General features: G+C 35.2%; 1 long non-coding RNA gene across 1 annotated transcript; it reads left to right on the top strand.

The window, feature by feature from the left end:
• Positions 1 to 310: 310 nt before the first annotated feature.
• Positions 311 to 17,506, top strand: LOC125266114. Its single transcript, XR_007184441.1, has 6 exons — positions 311 to 1,015; positions 1,138 to 1,266; positions 11,266 to 11,303; positions 11,604 to 11,742; positions 15,952 to 16,044; positions 17,000 to 17,506. It is a non-coding gene; the product is annotated as an uncharacterized LOC125266114 (long non-coding RNA).
• The last annotated feature ends 1,842 nt before the right edge of the window (positions 17,507 to 19,348 follow it).

Genomic DNA, 19,348 nt, shown 5'->3' with positions numbered 1-19,348 from the left:
TTTAGATTTTTGGGTGAATTAACCCTTTAACTGCTAATTAGCATGCATATTACTAGGATATTGGCTGTTTATTAGTACTTATAAAGCACATATTAATGCCTTATATTGTGCATGATCATATTCTACATCCCTTAATCCTACCCAATACATAAAAATAACAGCTACCTTACTAACTATTTATAAGCAGTAATTAGGAGTTTATTAAGGCAAAATTCATAGTTAATTGTTAGTCAATAGTGAGAATTGGACCCTAAACTAAAGTCTTATCACAAACTTTCTTTCTTTCTTTCTTTCCAAGAAAAATCTTAGAAGCAAGAGACTACCGGTAATCCAAAGAGTAGCAGTCGAGCTATTAAGAGATCTGATTTGTAATTGATTTGTCTCTTTCTGATTTTTTTGATGTATTAATGTAGTTATTATTTTGTGCCACATACTGTCCACTAACCCAAAACCCTTCAAACTTCAATTTTCAGTCCAACTCAAAGCGAGCGTGAAGTGCAGAGGTGGATGCTGGTGTAATCCATCCCATATGTTGGCTTTCCTGAAAGCACACATATAAAATCCCACTCTTGTGGAGGGACCCTACGCCGAGCCTGTGAGTAATGCCACCAGTTTGACTCTTTTGCAGCAAGCCTGGGCCAAGCTAATGAATAACGATGGCTACACACAAACCTCTTCCTCAGGATTTGAAAGATGTGTTCTCCACAACATTATAGCCAGCAGCAAACAGAGTTGTTTCTCTGCAAAACAGAAAAGGCTGTGTGTGTTTGTGTTTTAACAGATTGCATACTGTTGATTTATTTCATAACTTTTAAAGTGAGGTGATGCTGCCGCCCACAGTCTCGGCCCTGTTGTTTCTGTTTCTCTTCACTCTGTCTGAGTTTTCTCTTCATCAAATGAAAAACAGAAGAAGCAGGACCACCATACAGCACTGGGTCTGTGGGAGGCTTTGAAAGCAGTCCAGGTGTCACAAATGAGACAGAGCAACACACTGTGGATTGGTTTAGGAAAGTGGGTAAGTGCACAAAACAAATTCATCTCTTTGTTTGTCAAAATGTTTGGCCTTGATTTTGGTCTCTTTTTTTGGGGACTGGTTAATCTTCGTCTCATCAGCCAGGTCATTGCTGTTTTCTGCAGGAGGATGGCCCCCGAAGCCCCTGGCAGCCCGACGCTGCCATCATCTCCGTAACTGGCAGCTATATTGTCCACAGTAGCAGCTGTGACTCGCCTCGGGGACGGAGCGCTTGTCTCACCGCACATGGTCACGTAAGACCGAATTAAAACCATTGCCAAATACAGTAACTGAGACACAGAGGACACACTGTAGAGGACATTGACTTTCCTTCAGGGTGCAAGTTTTCACATGAAAATAATGAATGTCTTCAGGATGAAAGAATTTGTGGTAACACTTTACAGTAAGGTTCCATTAGTTAACGTTAGTTGGCGTATTAATTTACACAAATCAATACTTTTTTTTTTTTTTTTTTTTTTTTTTACACTATATACTTTGTTAACATTTGTTAACATTAGCTCAGGTCCCTTAAATAATATGAGCAGATACAACACTCTGTATCTGTTTTCCCAACCGGCTGGGTAGTTTTATTTAACTCAAGCGGCAACCTCCCCCCGTTTCTCTTGAAACCAATATGGAAGAGACTTAAACTGCAATTTATCGACTGGCCACTAGGGACAGGCTACAAAAGAGAGCAGAATCTCATTGAGCCCCATGTTAAAATGCCCAACTTTACAACAGAAAAAAACATGTTTACAGCCTGGTACAAATCGTGGTTTTGGTCTATATAGCTAATTTTGCCTTTCATGACAACTGCGAGGGGGGTGATTCTTTTTATATATATATATATATATATATATATATATATATATATATATAACTCATGCATTTAAATTATATTAAGCCTTAAAGTTCTGCATAAATAAGGGAGTGGTCACTTGAGTGACAGGTGGATTGCCGCTGCTGTCACCACTAGTCGTTTGTCTGCTGCCATAACGTCACCTCAGCTCCACCCACATCCCGCCTCTTTGCCCATTTTCTGTTATCCGGAAGTGACGCGCGGTGGCACGCTGCCAAGATGGCAACAACCGGCTTTAGGTTTCAAAAATGCTCTTCAGAAACCTACGGGTGACGTCACGAACACTACGTCCATATTTTTTTTTACAGTATATGATTTAACTCAACAATTGTTTAAAAATTACTGTATTGCTTGCTTAAAATTAACCCAAAGTATGTTGGAAATTAACATTTATTAATATTTTTAATAAATGAACATTTATTAGCAAGTTTAATTAACAATAATTAAACAATAAACATTTATTAAATTCCTTTTTAATAAATGTTCACCTTTTGGTTATTATTGTTGCCTCTAGAAATTATGTGTCTGATTTTTAATTTTCCAACCTATTTTTTATTATTATTTTGGGTTCATTTTAAGCTAGCCATATATTAATTTTTAAACAATAGTTGGGCAAATTAAAACTACCCAGCAACCGCTGGGTTAAAACAACCCATTCGCTGGGTTTGTCCGTTTTCAACCCAACTTGGGTTGTTTTTAACCCAGCATTTTTAGAGTGAACTTTTGATTTTAATCATGGATTAGTAAATACATGATTAAAATGAACATTAACATTAACAAAGATTAATAAATGCTTTAGAAGTATTTTTCATTGTTAGTTCAAGTTAATTAATATAGTTAACTAATGTCAACAAATAAAAACTTATTGTAAAGTGTTACCGAATTTGTAATAAGCAAACTTTTTAATTGAGAAATGGAATATGGAAGAAAGTATGGCTCATTTGTGTACTTTTATTTTTCAGAAACCTATTTTATTATAATTATTGTTATTATTGTATAGCTTTCTTCACATGCCGTTCAAAGGTTTGCGGAGCAATAGTCTTCATTTCAAACTTCACCAATTCATTTGAAAAAAAATATATACGGTTTATAGGGGTGTGACGAGATCTCGTGTGACGAGATTTCTCGTCGAGGCGAAAAGTAGTCTTGTGATGTTGCCATGACAGAGTGTTAGGATGATTAGGAAAGAATATGCCACCGCTACGTTTACATTACACCTCCACTGTCGTTTTGCTTTGTATTTAAAGAGTTACGCGTGATCGCTGAAAGTGAAAGTAAACGCGAGCGCGCATTCAAACGCGATTGAATACCCCGCATTTTGAAAGCGGCTCCCTGATTAATACAGTTATCTCTCAATATGAAAGCTATTTTAAGCTGGGCAGTGTAGTTGTAACCATCTCTTAGCTCTGTATCAAAGAAAAAATTGGTCTTATTTGCACTTTGAATATTGAGTGCGATTATAGTTGCACTTATTGAAAAGTGTTACCATAAAAATGAATAACAGTTTTCTCTTAATCTTATTAAGCACAAACAATAAGGTTTCATTTGTTAACATTATTAATGTACTGTGAATGAACTAACAATGAATGACTATTTTTATTAACTAACATAAACAAAGATGAATGAATACTGTAGTAAATATATTGCTCATTGTTAGTTGATGTTGGTTAATACATTAATGTTAATAAATGAGACCTTATTGTAAAGTGTTACCATTTTTATTTATACTGTATTTCTATGATCAGTTTGTGGAAAGGAGTTCAGTTAGGAGGTCAAAAGTTGTAGAAGCTCATAAATCATGTACAGTAAGGTCTGAACTTTGAAGAGACTGAAATCATACAGAAGAGAAGTCAGTCAGTTGAGTTTGTGGCAAAACCTTTTACAATGCTTGAGTATTGTTGTCTTTTACTGCATATAATAATTCATACTCAGAAAGTAGAACTGAAATGACATTCATTACAAGATGATTAGTTAAAACATTTCAAATACACCTGCAGAATATTTTTTCTAGTCATGTATTTCGCCATTGAGGATTTCTTAAAATTAGTGTGTAAAAATCTTCTCGTCTCGTCTCGTGAACTCAATCTCGAGTCTCGTCTTGTCTCGTGAGATACCTGTCTCGTCACACCCCTAACGGTTTATATACTGTTTGTCACATGATCCTTCAGAAATCATTCTAATATGCTGATTTAGTGCTCAAGAAAAAAATCGTATTATTATCAATGTTGAAAACATTGAAAACAGTGTTGCTTAGTGTTTTATGCGCATGGTAATATTGAATGTCTTGAAGATGTACAAATTTTTAACAAGTTTCTTAAAAATTTATAAATCTTTTTAATAGAGAAAATGCCGCAGCATGCCTTATTTGATATCTAAATGTTGCTTTATGGGATTGAGGCTTGGGTTAATTATGTATAGAATGCTATTTGTGAGCAAGTAGTGATTTGAATGAAGATCTGGATTAGATTTATACTCCAGATGGTGATCATTACTAAACATTTGCTCAAGGCCTGATGTGCCCTTAAGCAAACCATTTAACAATAGGTTACCAGAGATGGACTTTCTTTTTTAAGTCACTCTGGATAAAAGTAATTTCTAAAAGACAGTATTCACAAGTATTCACAAGCCGGAGGAAAACATCAATAGAGCGAGCGCAGTTATTAGTCCATTTAAATAAGGCTGTCTGCCAAACATCACAACACATCTCAAAGTTTGACAATTTATACATTCTATATAAACACTTAACAATAAAATCAATATCATATGAAGCTGAAATTCAGTGTTGCAAGAATGTTTTTTTTAAAAATTAGGAGTTAATTGATATCAGATAATGAGACTGTTTTGTGGTTTTACATCTTTCTTCACCCTTCACCCTTTCTTTTATCAGGCAGCTTTGAACAATGCTTTGTCTGTCTTTAAAATAAGTGTTTTATGTTGTGTGGAGATCATTTTGGTAGCTTTTATTCTATCAGAATCTACTGCCAAATACAGTTTATAAACCATTGACATTCCCTCCAAAATATCCAAGGTTTGCTTATCACTGGCAAGGGAAAGCCAAAGTCTTTCCACCCTTCTCAAACATGGAATCTATTAAGATGCAGCAGGCATTTTAGTTGGCTGACTGAAGACTAATGTGCATATTACAAGAAGAGCATGCTGTTGGAAATTACAGAAGAATGTCTCTCGTTGTACTTTTATTTTTCGGAAACACAGTTGTATTAGGGAAAGTTACTTTTAAAAGTAATGCCATACGACATTCCGTTACTCCCTAAAAAATTAACTAATTACTGTATAGTTACTTTTTATAGAAAGTAATGCTGTACGTTACTTTTGTGTTACTTTTTCTCACTTCGGCTGGGCTTGCTTGTCTGTTTTTTTAATCACACACACATACACACACACACACACACACACACATACAAAAACAAGTTATATTTTGGCAAATTTAAAGGCAGTTTCACACAAATGTGCAAATGCAAAAGGAAATGCAAATTCACGCCTGTACTGTAGAGGGCGCAGCTCAATCAAACCTTTTAAAGGTGCAATATGTAAGAATTTTGCAGTAAAATATCCAAAAACCACTAGGCCAGTGTTATATATTTTGTTCACTTGAATACAATATCCCAAATGTTTGCAACTATTTGTAAATCGTGAGGCTCTGGGACGTGTGAGGAGTCGCCTGTCAATTGCGTCATACCCGCGTTACCCTCGGTTTCCGGTTTTATTTTGTAGAAACCATGGAAACACCAAAGACGCTTTAATATTTACATGTTTTAATAGGCAAGGGAACAACTGTTTTGATATATTTATAGACAGAAAACTAATTGTTGTTATATAGCTCAACGTGTTTAGTCTTATTGTTTAAATCTAATTTTCTTGATTTTTTGCGAGTACCATGCTTTACCATGCCTCAGAGAAAAACACTAAGTGGCTAACATAGCATAATCAGATGCAGCTTTATTTTTAGTACAGCATTTTCTCCATCATACAATACGTTTTAAAATTAATTGCATGCCATTTATCAACACAAGCCATCCAGCATTTATTAATGTGATATTCTAAAATTGATCTAGCTCACTGCAGTGTGTAACAAGTGTCTCACAGCAGCCGCCGAGCGAACGCACAGAGTAACGTTATAACATTTTCAACACACTCAAATGTATCTAATATGATAAACAGAGCTGTGTTACCTCATACTCATGACCAGAAAAACGGAAGCAGTGCTGGCGACTGTGACAATTATATAATAATAAAGGTTCTGCTGCTCGAGGCGTGTGTTTCGAAATCGCTCCAGCGTCCTCATTCAGCTCCCACAACACTTGGTCCTGCTCTGCTTCATACTACAATAACGTTAATAATCGCATCCATGAACATGATTTCTTCCCGAGTCCTATCCCGATACTTTTCCACCGGCCGTTGAGGTGAAGACCACATGTCCCAAGATTCTGTGCTCAAACTTGGCCTCATCAAGCTACGCCTTTGTTTTGAATAGGCCTCTAGCGACCTCTAGCGGACGGAACTGAACGACGCCACTGGAAAGCTCGCTAATGAGAGACGAGCGCGACACGCGTCTCGAGAGCTGATTTTTTATTATGCAGTTTATCTGGTCAAGTATGAGGTAACACAGCTCTGTTACTAGATACATTTGATTGTGTTGAAAATGATGTTATAACGTTACTCTAAGCGTTTGCTCGGTGGCTGCTATGAGAAACTTGTTGCATACTTGTTGCATATAATATGATATTAGAATATCATATTAATAAATGCTGGGTGGCTTGTGTTAATAAATGGTATGAAATTCATTTTAAAACGTATTGTGGAGACATACATATATTAAAGCATCTTTGTTTTTTCCATAGTTTATACAAATTAAAACCATAAACCAAGGGTAACTCGGATATGACACCATTGACAGGCGACTCCCGGACACGTCCCATATCCTTGGTTAAAATCACGATTTTCTCACGATTTACAAATAGTTGGAAACATTTGGTATATTGTAAGTACTCAACTGAACAAAATATATAACACTGGCCTAGTGGCTTTTGGATATTTTACTGCAAAAATCTTACATATTGTAGCTTTAATAATTCATGCAACATTTATATTGCTAATATTTCAGTAGAGTAGAACAATATAATAAAGCTGATTCACAGTGTTTACACTCTCTGGCAAATCAACCTGCTAAAGGTTTGCTTATACTTGTATGGCACATTAAACTGGGTTAAGACAAAGTACTTTAAAAGGAAAAAAAATATATTTATGTCACCTTTGAGCCACTTCAGCAATTCTTACTGGCAGCAACTTGATCTAATAATTCAAATTGCCCTTTCTGTAGAAACTATGCACCCTAATTTAAAAGGAAATGTGAATGCTAAAATGAGCTGATGGTGCTGCTGGTAGTCAGTGACATTTGTTCTGTGCTCACAGCTCAAGTTCTTGAAATATGTGTCTTGGAAAGAGTCTGGACTCCATCCAAGTATGAAAGGGAATTTGGCTCAATGATCCACACTGTACACGGCTTCATCCAGGGAACCATAACAATTCCTCTACTCTGTTTTCCTACTTTCCAGCTGAAAGTGTTTCTCATAGAGACCATATGACCAAGAGGCCTGTTGTTGCTGCTCAGTTAAAATCTGTATAATATCACACCTAGAGGTTTTGATTCCTGATAGATGTAAGCCAATTTTTATGATTCAGTATAAAAATTATACCCATAGTTATAGCATTAAATAACAATACACTACCGCTCAAAAGTTTAGGGTCAGTAATTTTTTTTTTCTTCAGCAAGGCAAATTAAAAAGATCAAAAGTTAAGTTACAAAATATTTCCGTTTTAAATAAATGCTGTTCTTTTTGAATTTCCTATTCATCTTGAAAATTTTCACAGTTTACACACATATTTCAAGCGGCACAGATGTTTTCAAAATTAATAATAATAAGAAATGTTTCTTGAGTACCAAATCAGCATATTAGAATGATTTCTGAAGGATCATGTGACACTGAATACACTGGAGTAATGATGCTGAAAATTCAGCTTTGCCATCACAGGAATAACTTAAACATAAAAGACATTTTTAAATTTTAATAACATTTCACAATATAACTGTTTTTATTTATTTGATCAAATAAATGCAGCCTACAAGAGACTTCTTTCAAAAAAGATCATAAGTATTCCAAACATTTTGACCGGAAGCGTATATATTTACTTTTGTAGTCAAAACTTTACGGTATGTCACTTTAGTGGGATTTATTACAACCAACAACATTGATATTTCACATTTTATATGACTGCATATTAACTGTGTAAGTTGATATGTTTAAATTCACATGGATATAAGTGGTTTGACAGGCATCTATAGGTATCAAGCAATTAGAAATAATGTAGGTGAGCGAGAGTGCTTTATCTCCCTCCCGCTCTCCTCAAACTCCAATGCAATAAATCAATCAATCACTCACAGTGACTACGGCTGAGATGAGAGAAGTGAGAAAGAGGACAGAGAGGGACAGAGGAGGAGATGAAAGGGAAAGCAAAATGCCACCCATGCAATATAAATGCAGAGAAAGCTTGTAGCTGCTGAGCCTAATAACTATCGGCCTCGGCTCAGTCCTGCTTTGATGGCCCAATCTTCTAAAGTGAAACAGGTCAGGATGAGAAATCCTGAGAGAATTAGAGAGGCTGACAATCTTGTCAAAGACTTACACGCGCACAAACAAACAAACACGCTCACAAAAAGAATATACTCATCACATAAGTCGCCTTAGGGGACAGAATACAAAGAAAATATCTTCAATGTGTCTGCTCTCACGGAATCAATGAGAATCTTCTCAAAAGATTTAATCTTTTGCTACTAGAAAAAAGTTAGAGGAATGGCTTTGCAATTTGGAATTTTTCCTCACACAAAGCTACACTGTAAACCCGAATAAGTTGGCAAAACTCAAAATTTTGAGGCAATCAGTTGCTTCAATTTTTAAGTTAAGAAATTCAAAGTTTAAGAAAGCAGAACTGGCAGATTTTTATTTTGTTCTCATACATTTTAATTGTTCTTGAAATGTTTGAGTATACTAATTCATACATTTAACTTAAAATTTCAATGTAACCTCAATGTGAACATTAGCTAGCTACAACAAGCTAATTCAGAAAATGCTAACTTGCTAATTTGCTAACTTCTTAAAGGGTTAGTTCACCCAAAAATTAAAATAATGTAATTTATTGCTCACCTTCATGTCGTTCTACACACAAATTAAGATATTGTTGATGAAATAAATTTTAAAAATAAAATAACGACTGCTCAACAATATAGTGATGGGCCAATTTCAAAACACTGCTTCGGAGCTTTACGAATCAAATCAGTGATTTGGATCTCCTATCAAACAGCTAAACTGCTGAAATCACGTGACTTTGGTCCTCCGAATCACTGATTCGATTCGTAAAGCTCCGAAGCAGCATTTTGAAATCGGCCCATAACTATATTTTTGAAAAGGTATTTTGTTTTTTGGGCACACAAAAAGTATTCTCGTCGCTTAATAATATTAAGGTAGAACCACTGAACTCACATGAACTGTTTTAAATATTATTTTATTACCTTTATGGATCTTGAGATTTTCAATGGCATTGCTGTCTAGAGGCCTCACTGAGCCATCAGATTTCATCAACAATATCTTAATTTGTGTTCCGAAGATGAATGAAGGTCTTACGGGTGTAGAACGACATGAGGGTGAGTAATAAATGACATTATTTACATTTCTGGGTGAACTAACCCTTTAACAATAGCTTGGGTATAGCACTTGCTGAATGAGTAACAAAATAAAGCATTTAACATACTTCCTCTCAAACCAGGCCGCATGTACCACTTGTCACCATGATGGTAACTCTCCAAAATCCCACATTAAAGGTGCCCTAGAACTTCTTTTTAAAAGATGTAATATAAGTCTAAGGTGTCCCCTGAATGTGTCTGTGAAGTTTCAGCTCAAAATACCCCATAGATTGTTTTTAATTCATTTTTTTAACTGCCTATTTTGGGGCATCATTGACTATGCACAGATATATAGGTTGCGGCCCCTTTAATTCTCGTGCTCCCCCTCCCCCGGAGCTCGCGCTTGCCTTGAACAGCATAAACACAGTTCACACAGCTAATATAACCCTCAAAATGGATCTTTACAAGATGTTCGTCATGCATGCTGCTTGCATACATCGGATCATGTAAGTATAGTATTTATTTGGATGTTTACATTTGATTCTGAATGAGTTTGAGGCTATGCTGCGTGGCTAAAGCTAACATTACACACTGTTGGACAGATTTATAAAGAATGAAGTTGTTTATGCATTATACAGACTGCAAGTGTTTAAAAATGAAAATAGCGACGGCTCTCTTGTCTCCGTGAATACAGTAATAAACGATGGTAACTTTAACCACATTTAACAGGACATTAGCAACATGCTAACGAAACATTTAGAAAGACAATTCACAAATATCACTAAAAATATTATGTTATCATGGATCATGTCAGTTATTATTGCTCCATCTGCCATTTTTCGCTATTGTTCTTGTTTGCTTACCTAGTCTGATGATTCAGCTGTGCACAGATCCAGACGTTAATACTAGCTGCCCTTGTGTAATGGCTTGATTATGGGCTGGCATATGCAAATATTGGGGGCGTACACCCCGACTGTTACGTAACAGTCGGTGTTATGTTGAGATTCGCCTGTTCTTCTGAGGTCTTTTAAACAAATGAGATTTACATAAGAAGGAGGAAACAATGGAGTTTGAAACTCAGTGTATGTCTTTTCCATGAACTGAACTCTTGTTATTCAACTATGCCAATATAAATTCAATATTTAATTCTAGGGCACCTTTAACAGAAACTCTTCTAAATTAGCAAAACAAAACATTAATCACTACTAAATCTCCCACTTAATATTAATCTTGCGGAAAAAAAACCCCCATTATATTACACTTCAATTTAGCATATACTCTCCCTTTCGAGTGCCTTGTGTAAAGCAAGAAAAAATTTAAATTCCAGCCCAGTTTCACTTAAACTAAATTAAAAGAAAAAAGTTAATAAAACTCAAAACAATGAAACAGTTCAGTTTACTTAAAATATATCAGTTCTGTGAACTTGAAAGAAAAAGAGAGCGCCAACTTCTCATAAAAGTTAATTTGACTGAGCTAAATTGTTTAATTTAAGTTTGTCCTACTCAAACCAATTAATTATTTTGAGCGATAGGGTTTACAGTGTATAGTATGGCTTCATAAGACATGGAATATAGTGTGCAAGTCTTTTATAGTGTCTTCTTTGGAGCTCCTTCAGCCCCAATTCTCATTCATGTTCATTAATGTATGAAAAAGAGCAGCATGAACACTCTGCTAAACATCTCGTTTTGTGTTCCACAGAACAATGAAAGTCACATGGGTTTGGAATTGACATGAGAGTAAGTAAATGATGACCATTTTCATTTTTTGATGAGCCATTCCTTCATCTGATTATTAAATCACAGGTGAACCCTATAACAAAATGACAGATTACATTGTATATGCCATTTTATAGCCATAACGGTTAATCAGCCTTTTAACTAAACGGCTGTGTTTATGTGTCAAGGATTACAAAATGAAAAACCGATGTCAAACACAATGCGACTGAGCAGAACACAATGCGGCACAATAAAACAAAGCAGGATGATAAATATTTCTCCATCCTCTCTGATGTATTGTGTCTCTGTCAAAACAAACAGGAGCTACGAGCCAGAAGCAGGAAACAGGCTGATGAGATTTGCACAGTGTGCTGTTATTGGCTCGAACAATGGGGCTGAACAGACGAGAGCGGCCCAGTGATTCCTCACCGTCAGGCGGTATCCACAGCAGAGTGAAGGGGTAGAAGTACACTACATTTCAACTGGAATCAGATTAAGCCTTCAACCCAAATCCTAGACTAAAAGATTTTTAATGGTGATTCAGATTCTTACAGGCTTATTCTGTTATATAATATTATACAGTGGGCCAAAAAAGTATTTGGACAAACTTTGAAATGTATGTAATTTCATTAGATAATAAATAAATCATCAAATACAATTTTAAAACAATACACATGCTGTTTTGAAATTTATTATTTAGATTTTTTAAATTTAAAATGGCTACAAAAAGATCTAGCATTAATTGTTTGCAGATAAATTTAGTTTTGCAATACATTATCATTCAAAAGTTTGGGATCAGTAAGATTTTTAGTCTATTATCTCTCATTTGTTCCATCAAAATACAGTAAGAGCAATGATATTGTGAACAGTTTTGTATTTTAATATATTTTAAAATGTAATTTATTCCTGTGGTGACAAAGCTGAATTTTCAGCAAATTTACTCCAGTCTTCAATGTCACATGATCCTTTAGAAATCATCCTAATATGCTGATTTGGTGCTCAAGAAACATTTATTATTATCAGTGTTGAAAACAGATGTGTTGCTTGATATTTTTGCTTCTGTGATCAGAAAGTTTAAAAAGAACAGCATTTATTTGTAAATGTTTATTATAAATGTATTACTATCACTATTGATCAATTCAATGCATCCTTGATTAATAAAAATATTAATTTCTTTAAAAAAAAAAAACTTACTGACCACAGACTTTTTGAATGGTAATGTATATCTTGAATTATTGTCACCAATTAATCGATAAACTGAAGTGTAAACAGAACAAATTATGTTCACAAAGGATGTTTGATTCATAACATACACATTTGTGAATATTAAGACATGTTTATTATAGTTGGAGGGCTGTTTCCTGCTGTAAAAGACGGTTGAAATAAACTAAGTGGTTAAATAATTATTTTATTGCAGTAGTGTAAAACTGCTGTTAGATGTTGTTTTATTTATTTATTTATTTTTTTGGTCATATTTCATTTAACAAACTTTAGATTTCACACTTAATAATCGAATGAACTTTTAAACATTTAACCTACTAAAAGGCTGCCCTAAATTCGCCAATTTGAAATATTTACTGAGATTATCAACAGTTTATGGATGTATGAAGAATGTTTTTACAATTTGACATTTGAGGGATAATCTTTTTATGACTCTGTGCATGTGTTTTATGAATGTTTATGCTGTGTGTATGTGTTTACTTTGCTATCCTTTGTTTCCGGAAGTGAGTTTAATCATACTTTAGGGACATTTAGGGACGTCCTTACTTGGAAAAGTGACTCATAATAAATTAAATAATTCAAACATGAGCGGTCATATGGTAGATCACCATTTACATAGCTAAGTGTGTGTGTGTGTGTGTGTGTGTGTGTGTATGCGCGTGTGTGTGTGTGTGTGTGTGTGTGTGTGTGTGTAAACAGGTAGCAGGAGGTAGCATTGCAGAGAAGCATGTTATGTCCCGTTAAGCTATCAAACACTCATTTGTGTGTATGCACGAGGGTGTTCACACTCTCTCTATTGTAAATATTGGGGTTAATTCCCATGGTAAATGGTAGCTGCAAACCATCTGTACAATCGTTAATCACAGCCAGTAACTTTCCAAAGCACAGCCACTCTTCTTAGTTAAATAGCACTACAGAGCAAGATCACACACGCACACGCACACACACACACACACACACACACACACACACACACACACACACACACACACACACACACACACACACACACACACACACACACACACACTCATAGTACTCACAAAGACAATTTACTGTTCTGGCAATCTCGGTCAGGCACTGAGCCAGCACTGCTGGGTGTTACAGCAACACACATTACTGCATGGATTTTTGCTATTCAATTAACTGCTTGTAAATAATGCTCGCCATTCATTTTCTAAAGCATCCTTCCCAAATCTTTAGAATGCATAGCTAACACAGCTGTAGGATACATATAGTGGTCAAAAATATACAGTATGTGAGACTGAAATTTAAAGTTTTTTTTTTTATTATTATTATTAAAATACAATAAATATTATTTGGAATATTATTACAATTTAAAATAACTGTTTGCTTTTTTTATATATATTTTGTTCTATTTTATAGGTCTGTATATTTTAATTTATTACTGTGATGGCAAAGTTGAATTTTCAAGATCAATACTCTAATATTGATATCTTTATTGTCACTTTTGATCAATTTAATGTATCCAATGTTTCTATACACACACACACATATACTACTCTATACAGTATATTATGTATATAGAGTATTTATAGTTTGTGTGTGTGTGTGTGTGTGTGTGTGTGTGTGTGTGTGTGTGTGTGTGTGTACAGTGTATATACAGTCAACCCAAAATTTATTCAGACACCTTGAACATTTCATTCATTAATACAGTTTATTCACTATAGTTTAAAAACAATCGTAATAAAATATGACAAGATCTCAGAGTTGAACTGTAAGAAAAACTTAATCTTAATTATGTCAGATAACACTTAAGCAAAACATGGTCAGGTCAAAGTGTCAATTTTTATCAATTTTACTGGTAGTTCACTGTATGAAGAATTTGTGGGTATAATATGTCACAGTTTACTTTATTTTGCTATCCTCACTTACATAAATGAACTATAGTGTGCTGTACCCACTAATAAAAATATATTAAAAATGTCTGAATAATTTTTGGTTTGACTGTGTATATATTCAACCATATACACTATGGTTCAAAAGTTTAGGATGAAAAAAAATAAATTCTTTTCATTTTTAATTCTGTCATAATTCAATAAAATGTACAATTCTTATTAAATGGATAGCTATCCGATCATAAAAAAGGCTTAGTGTATATAATGTGAAAATAGTTCTCGTGATCAAAATTATGTTAACTGAGGAATCCATGGAATGTCAGATGAAAAGATCACTTCCATCTAAAAATGTTTTTTTTTGGACCCTCATATTATTATGTTTAATCAAAACTATTAAATGCATTCAGTTTATCTTAGACGGCTTGTTTTCCACATTTCTTAGAATGGATCCTCTGCCCATTTTTCCCAGGATACTTTGAAGATCAAAGTTCATTTTAATCGCTGTGACATGACGTCACCTTAAACAAACAAAAAAAAATCCCAAAGCACTGAGCCTCAGGAGCAAAATCTAAACACGTATAAATCATTTTCTCATTGGAGCGCAGAGGCCGATAGGAGCACGGCCTGCAGACGATACTGCAGGTTTACAGGGAATTCATTAAACTCTGGTTCAGTTTGTCCTATACTTGATGTGTTTATGCTGCATCAAAGTCTAACAAGTCAGCATTCTTTTAAAGCTCAAGTTGCTCTATAATTCATGAATCTGAGATTTCACACTGGTCTCACTCTGTGGCTTGCTTCCAGGAAGGGCAGGAGAGTTCAAATGCCTGCTGATAAACACTCAGCATACATTGCACACCATAACTCATAAAGACTTGTGCATATCTGTGTGCATTCTCTAACCTGAGTGTTGGAGAGGGAAAGATGGACACTCATTGAAGGTGACTTTTTACACATGCCAGACAAAGCAGAATCTTTTGCCATATAATAACATGGCTGATCTGGCACATTTGGCCTTCACTGTTCAAGCACTGTTCCTACAGGGTGAAAGTATTTTGATAAATGGCTATTTGATGCATATTGCACAAGAAAAAATAGGAATGGACACCCCTGATCTAGAATTTTATTTGAGACACTTTGCAGCACAGAAACAATATATCCTTGAAAATAGATCTGTATTGCTATAGTGTATTTTTTATTTTTTTTCTCCAGAATATCTGATTTCAGATTTACACACCCCTCAAAGTGCTTAGTCACTTCACAGTCAAATGGCCTCTTCCTGTTAGGTATCGCTGACTTGTCAATTATGCTGCGTTCCAGATTAGGTTTTATGTGGGGATGTCCCAAATTAAATGTACCGCTTTAGACCTCAGTGTGTTTGAGTCAATCACACGCCACGTTCACGTGTTGACGATGTGATGTCCCCAGGACACAAGGAGAGCATATTTTGTTTTTGGGTCGTTTATGGCAAAAACAGAATAAAAATAACAATCGCTTTGAAAACAGCTGACAAAAGGCAAAAATGAATGTATCATTACATAAACTTAATGTCTAATGGTAAACTTTGTTTTTACGTTTATGCTCATTAGAAGCAGGACCTGGAGGTGACGTCAAATTACCCCGAGTTCAGAAGTCGAATGTCCTACTTTGAGTGGCATTCCAGACGTTCTTTCCAAGAAGAGGTAGGAGAAATCCTAATTCCCATCTGTCTGGAATACAGCATTAGTTCTGTCGTCAGTGCCTTGGGTCTCTGTCGACTAGGTGTGGATCACATGACTTCAGTTGTACTTGTTTTATAAGACATTTAAAAAAAAAAAAAAAATTAACTTTTAACAGTTTTAACTAATTTTGCTTTTATTTGCATTTTGATGCTGACAGTTTACAAAAAAAAAAAAAGTTTCTTTTCATATTGTTTATTAGCCTATTTGTTTTATTTATTTATTTAAATGCCCCAGAGTTCACATTTGTTAATATAAACTCTCCGTAGTGACCACATATGCAAAAGTGAAAGTGAAGTAAACCTGGGACATTTTGTGTTTACAAAGCACACTATAAGCAAAGATCTACGATGGTCTGGAACCAAAATTCTTGCAAACTGCCCTAAAACAAATCAAGTATCATCCAAACGCTGACCGAAATGGCTGCATGATTGTTTTTTGCACTATTTATGATAAAGCAAGCAGAATAAATCTATTAACATTCAAGCTGCATCAGACTTTCTGCATGCTATATTGTCACACATTCATCCACAGACTAGTCAACTAGTCAAAATGTGTCGCGGAAGCCCTACTTCCTGTTTAATTAGGCAGTTCATGCTCAGAATAAGCTGCAATGTGGACTACACATTATGACAGTCGGCTACGCTAGACTAGGTGATAAATATCCATCTACAATTAAAGTCACGTGTAAACACCAAAACAAGCTTTGAAATTCAGTGCATATGTACAGTATCACAAGGGTTTCAAAGTGCATGTGTCTCAGTCACTGAAGTGGAATGAGTCAGACACTTGACCTGTGACCTGCAGCTTGTGAGGTGTCATCTATCATTTCCTGTAGCATGTTTCAGTTCAAAACCCTGCACAGTCTCTTACGGCAACATGACTTCTCTTTCACGCCACTCTTATTTTACCAACACAGGTCTACAAAGATGGTGAGAAAGTCCCAGAGAGGAGAACAGAGCGCAGTGGTGCCAGAGCAGTTTCCATGACTCCCCTGCAGAAAGCCAGCGATGCTGTAGCGATGAGTTGCAGCGAACATGACAGTGTGGTGGGTTTGGTCTGTTATTATTGTAACTTCCTGTGGCTAACCACTGTGCTGCGGGTGTGTACACACTGACACACAAACGATCAGACACCTGAGATGTTCTCGGGAGTCCTGATGACTGATAAAACCAAACCCAACAGGGCATTTCCATTTGAAAGTGTCCATGTTTAAGCAGGAAAAGGGCTACCTTATATTTCCCACCCTTATTACCTTAGCAACAAGCAACCAATGCTATAATATTAATATCAACTTACTAGGTGTTCAAATTAAATCTCACCCAGTTTAATGCATTTTTAATATAATAATAATAATAATAATAGCGAGTTTAATTTATATAGTGCCTTTCAATAGCTTTACAGTTGAGATACAACAAAGAAAACAGATTTTACAAGAACAATATTCACGATAATATAATTACAAGAATATTTGATGTAGCCTTTATTAGCTGTTGTTTCCCTGTTATTTATTATGAAAAATCTGTTAGGATTTTTTAGAATTAAGTATACAGTCTGTAAACACTGCAAGTTTAATTAACCTTCGCTTCTTTGTTATATTAAATTTATATATGTGTCTGACTTGAATTTTCACTTGTTTAGAGATCTTTTATTAATTACAGAAGTATTTTGGCTAAATTTAAGTCTCTCTCTTCATCTGCTGATGATGCGCTAAGTGATACTGAAAGCTGATTGGTTTAAAAGATTACCTCTCAAAATGATTGGATGCTTATGCAGAACAAGATAGGTTTAATTATGAGAGAAGTTTACTAATGAGAGAAGTCCTTATTCCTGAGGTGATTAAAGTTGGCCAGGGTTACAGCAGATTAATAACTTATTAAAATAAGTTAATTTTTTCACTTTCCTGTGGAAGCCCATTTCAGCCACACACGAATAAAAAAAATCACTCTTTGTTAAATCATTTAAGACATCTCATAAGTTTGACTTTTTATGTCATATAGCTCTGGTGTAAAAAAGGATACTTAGTCAAAAATTATACTAAACCAAAATTATCAGATAAAAAGTAATTATGATAAAATGTTGACAATCATGACTGTTTCAGTGTTGTTTTTTATCTAATAATTATGACCTAATATCTCAAAATTTCAACTTTTTTATGTAAATCTCATAATTATGACTTGGTATCTCATAATTTTGGCCTTTTTTGTCATAATTATGAGCTTGTCACAATTTGTAACATGATTTTTTTTCTTTTTTTGCAGGAATGGGCTTCCATACTGTCTTGTACCTCAAAATGCTTATTACACACAGGCTGCCATTGGCTTTACATACTGCTGGATTTCATGTTTCATATTTCATATCATTACTTTATATACTGTATTTTCATTCAGGTCTTTTTGAGGAAACATTGGACCCAGCGGCCCAGGGTTTATGACTCTGGTAATGAACCTGCTCTCTTTACACAAGACGGGAAATGAGCAATTGAGTTATTGTCTTTCCCTCCTCTCTAGTGAGACTTCACATAAACAAAAGCATGAGGAATAATTTGATCATTAATAAGCTTTGGGAAAATCAACACCTGCTTTATCAGTTATACAGCATGCTGACACACACTGCTTCTCTCTCTCTCTCTCTCTCTCTCTCAGCAGATCAATGGTAGCTTCACCCTCTCCCTGACTGATTCATAATTGATGAGAGCCTTTAGCACTGTATGGGGGGGATTGATCGAGGAGAGCGGGTCTCCCTAACAGCTCAGTAATCCTCACAAATGTGGCGGGAGCCGGTCAGCTGTGGAGGAAGTTTGGCTTGCAGTGTGTCCAGTTCGTAAAAGCGAGATTTCCATGGGTCATTAGTCACCGGTTGTTTTGCGTGTAGGTAATTCACACAGGCAAGGAATCAATTAGCAAGGACACTGCTTCTCTTAATTAAACCAATACATTGTGTGCAGGGATCAATGGAGCCACTCTCCAGATGCAATTGTTTCATATATGTTTGGTTTCTGTTGGACTATTACTACCTGTTTTTCTTTCTTTCTTTTTTGTGGGGAAACAATTATTTGCTGGTGCTCTCTGGAGGTGTTCAATACAAACTATGTTAAAGGGTTAGTTCACCCAAAAATGAAAATTCTGTCATTTATTATTTACCCTCATGCCGTTTCACACCTGTAAGACCTTCTTTAATCTTCGGAACACAAATTAAGATATTTTAGTTGAAATCCGATGGCTCAGTGAGGCCTCCATAGGGAGCAATGACATTTCCTCTCTCAAGA

Source organism: Megalobrama amblycephala, linkage group LG4, assembly GCF_018812025.1.
Source record: "Megalobrama amblycephala isolate DHTTF-2021 linkage group LG4, ASM1881202v1, whole genome shotgun sequence".
NCBI classification, from domain to species: Eukaryota; Metazoa; Chordata; class Actinopteri; order Cypriniformes; family Xenocyprididae; genus Megalobrama; species Megalobrama amblycephala.
This window is presented reverse-complemented; position numbering and strand designations above follow the sequence as displayed.